The sequence below is a fragment of the Leptopilina boulardi genome, unplaced genomic scaffold (genome assembly GCF_019393585.1).
Source record: "Leptopilina boulardi isolate dan_hultmark-lab unplaced genomic scaffold, ZJU_Lbou_2.1 LbouV2_269, whole genome shotgun sequence".
NCBI classification, from domain to species: domain Eukaryota; kingdom Metazoa; phylum Arthropoda; class Insecta; order Hymenoptera; family Figitidae; genus Leptopilina; species Leptopilina boulardi.
In genome coordinates this window covers 1,077,275-1,081,627 of record NW_026137828.1, presented here as the reverse complement: position 1 = coordinate 1,081,627, position 4,353 = coordinate 1,077,275, and positions in this window count along the sequence as shown.

The window sequence follows — 4,353 nt, the reverse complement described above, 5'->3', positions numbered from 1 at the left end:
TCAAGATTCATGCGATAGTCCATTGATAAGCCAAGTATATCCATATGGAAGACTTTAGTTTCAAAAGAGTGTAATCCTATCTGGCGTTCGGTGGAAACAAACGGAACTCAAAGGCTTATATATTTACTACTATTCTTATCGAGATCAGATCAAGGGGATGACATCGCGGACTTTGTAATCAGGATATACTATATTAGACATTTGTCAAAGAAGCTCTTTGCCTCTCCCTACATTTTTTTTAAGAGGGCGATGGAAGGAGAGTCGTTTGATTAGAGGTTCTGGTTTCTTGTTGGCGTGACCACAAACAATTTCAACTTTTCTCTTTTATATATATATATATAGTTGAGTTGCTCGCATTCCACCTCTTTTCTATCGTGAAGTTGCGGTTCAAATAACACGAGAGAGAAAGAGAGAGAGAGAGAGAAATCGCAGGGCAAGGTCTATGTTAATCACACAGATCACTTCATCGCATGCACGTTTATTATTTAACCCGCTTTTGATTCAGCGTACATTAAGCCATCCATGAATATTAATATTCACTACACGAATGTCGGGCTTTTCCGCGAAACACAAACTGCTAAATCGAATTGCTCGTGAATTACCGGAAATTCTAGTGCGTCCTTCACAAGACCTACTCTCTCGAAGGTTGGTTGACCTCGTTAATAGGCCTTCGCATCTACGAGAGTCACTATATGTAGAGAATTAAACCAACCGTATATATATATATATATATCGTTTATCAATTCTCATTCAAAAGTCATTCGCACTGAAAATTTGAGAAATATAAAAAATTCATTTGAAAATAATAATGCATTTCATCGCGTCAAGAGAAGCTCATTTAACAAAAGATATTGGAGATATTCCTAGAGTAAAATAATCCGAAAATAGTTTTGCTCTGCAATCGACTAATTCTCACTATATTGAAAATTCCTATTGTTCTCTTAAATCCAATGAGTGTCACACTTTTAGATACCAAAGCATGCTATATAGGTATATGTATTAAAAACTACATATATTTAATAATAATATTACTTCTTTGATTATTATATCTCTTCGGAAAGATAACATAAAACCTGCTAAGAATTACTTTTGAAAATTGAAACATGTTTTTTTTTAAAATTTTACTTCATTATCACTTATTGTTTGAGGTGATTTAAAAAAAATAGCTAAAAATACATATTTTGTATTTTACTTTTTTTCTAAACATTTTTTTTTTTTTTTTATGAAAATCTTTTAAGAATTTTCTTAAGTATAGTGATTCTAATTTTATACAACATTTCATATTAAAAAGAGTAAATTGAAAAAAAAAACAATTTTTGTCAATTAAATGATGATTTTTGAAAATTTTCAATCTAGCCTGTCATATAAATACGAGTAAAAGCAATTCAATGCCACTTCAATTATATCTGAAGTTGTGTGAAATCACCTCGAAACGTTTTTCATGCAAGATTTCCCACAGATTAGCAGAAATATTGACGCTTTTGTTCCCTCTGAGTCTCGGAAATTAACCCAGTTTATTATTCCATAAAATAACTAACAATTTTATCGAATTTCTTTTAATTGTCAATAATTTGTCATTTACATATAATATGTAGTTACAAAATTTTTACTTTTAAGCAATTATGACACTCTAAATGAATAAAAATTGAATGATTTAAAAAGATTTTTGACAAAACTATTAAAGATATGACTTTTTAATTGTTCTGAGCTTAAAGTACAGAATTTTTAAATAAAAAAAATATGGATATTGGTATCACTCTTTTCATATACACTGCCGCTCAGTAGATTTTGCCCACCCTACAGAATTTTGGGCGTTTGAAAAATGTTTTATATTTTTGTTTCTAATAAAGATAAAATAATAAATAATGACTTTTTTTAAAGCTTATATTCTCTACTTTTAGAATATCTAAAAATTTAATAAATAAATTTTTTTTCATTGCTTAATTGCTATTATTAATTAACAAAATTTTCCATTTTCTTTGTAAATTTTAAACTGATATATTTTTTTAACAAATCATTACATTTTATTTTCACATATATCATTAGAAAGGTAATTTTATCACCTTTAAAACGCTTTTTTTGAAAATTGTTATACGATAATTTTTGACAAAGATGTGGTCAATTGTTTAAAAAAACAGCCCTTTTTTTAAATTAATTAATTAATTAATTATCTTTATTAGAAACAAAAATATAAAACTTTTTGCAACGCCCAAAATTCTGTAGGGTGGACAAAATCTACTGAGCGGCACTGTAAGTCTTCAAAAAAAATTTCACAATGCGAATATTGTTTTAAAAAAGAATTTAACCCATAATAATATCATAAATGAACTAAGAAAATGTTTAAGTTTAACATATATTTGAAAATTAGATTTTTTGAAAATTTAACCGCAATAGCTCTCAGACGAAATTCAATGGACTGACCTATAATGATTTAATTATGTTCTAAAGGCATTTTTATCTTTGAAATATTGTCTTTTGGCATTATTAGACAGGAAATTTCATGGCGACCTAGTTTCTATGCAATAGATAAAATTCTGTCACTTGGTAATTATGAAGTTATAAAGCAATTAAGAGAGAAATTTAATTTACCATTTATAACTACCTCCGGAACACTTTTACCTTAGCATGCGCCCTCTACTTAGCGGAAGCAGGATTCGATTTTATCGCGCACCCACATGAAAAGTTACCACCGCTGAAGGCTAATGTCAAGGTTACAAAGTCAAAAAGGAACCTTTCCATTTTGTAATGGAATACCCATTTTCAAAGTGCGTATAATACAATTTTCTATTTAAGGCACCGTACCTTAAAAGGGCCTACGCTCGAATTTACAGCACAAATTTCAAAATTTTAACATTAAAGGTCAAAACTTGCGATATAAATTCGAGCGTAGGCCCTTTTAACCTTTAATAAACGCCGTTTTCAAAGAATGCCCTCTATTTAAAAAAAACACACTGGTGATTTATATTCAGTGTATATTTTAAGGGTTAAGATCCAGAGTCTCATTTAAGTTTATTTTCATACATTCCATATTGCATTCCCTCTAAATAAAATTCAATTCAAAAATCAATTTGATTGACGGACAGAATATTGAGCAAGTATTTTAAAAATCTTGAATAGAAAGTAAATTCAAATGAATCTGATTGATAGATGAATTTAAAATGTACATAGAAAGTAAAAAAGGCGAATGTAAATGAAAAAAAAAATTAGTTATTGAAAATTTGCGTTATTGTTGTTAAATTGAATGGAACATAGAAAAATCTGTTTTTTCCAATAATGAAACTTAAAGCGTCCGAATTTTTTTTTTTTTATTGAAGTCTTGTATTACATTGTTATTTTTAAAAAATTGTATATTTATTAAAAATTATTAAAAACTATTTATTTCAATTAGTTATAATTTTAATATTGACGGTTAAATATATTGTATATTTAATGCAGAATTAAATAATGAAATAAAATTCACTTGACTTAATAGGGTTTAAGAGACATTTGTATTCAGTGCGTTTGAGATAATATCAATTTTCTAAAATCGAAATTTCCCGTACGAGAGACGTGACCATTTTTATTGCATCGAGTTGGTTCTCTTTCCACTCCGCGGTTCCAGTGAAATTGGCCTTTAAAGTGGACTCTGGCATTATATAACTGTGGCCTTGAAGAAACAGTTATGAAAAATTTTTCACTACTATATAGTAAATTTTACAATCTCAAGTCTACTGACATAAAAAGAAAAGTTTTACATTTGCTTTTTTTTTACAACTCGATTTTGTTACACTTTAAAATACGAGAGTGTAAAATTAATGTTCTAAGCATTTTGAAGAATGCATTTTGTTTTTTTAAATTATTTTTTTTTTTGACTCAATTGAAAAAAAATTTTTAATTCAATTTATATATATATTTTTTTAATTGTCAATTTAAAAAGAAATAACTAAAATTACATAAAACGCAAATAAAACTGTTGTTAAAGAAATAAAAATAAGATCTTGTTAACATTTAAAGGAAAATTAAAAAAAAACATTGATTTCCAATAAAAGTTGAAAAATTTTTAAGGACATTTATGTAACCCATTGATACAAAGAATTTAACCACTTTTGGGAACAATTTCCCAATGTGTATTTAGGAAGTAACGTTATCGCCCCCAATTGACTGCGCCTTCGCAGACGAGAGAGAGAGAGGGGGGGGGAGTAACCTACCGTCATCCGTGGAATTACCTGACTGGCTTTAATTAACTAATCCTGTTTTCATTCGATTCAGTCCAAGTGTATTTGAACGACCGAGTCGAAGCGAGCTGGTGGACCTTAACAAAACCATCGTTTGTTCAATGCCTTTCCTATGTAGATCTCATATTGAATCGTATGG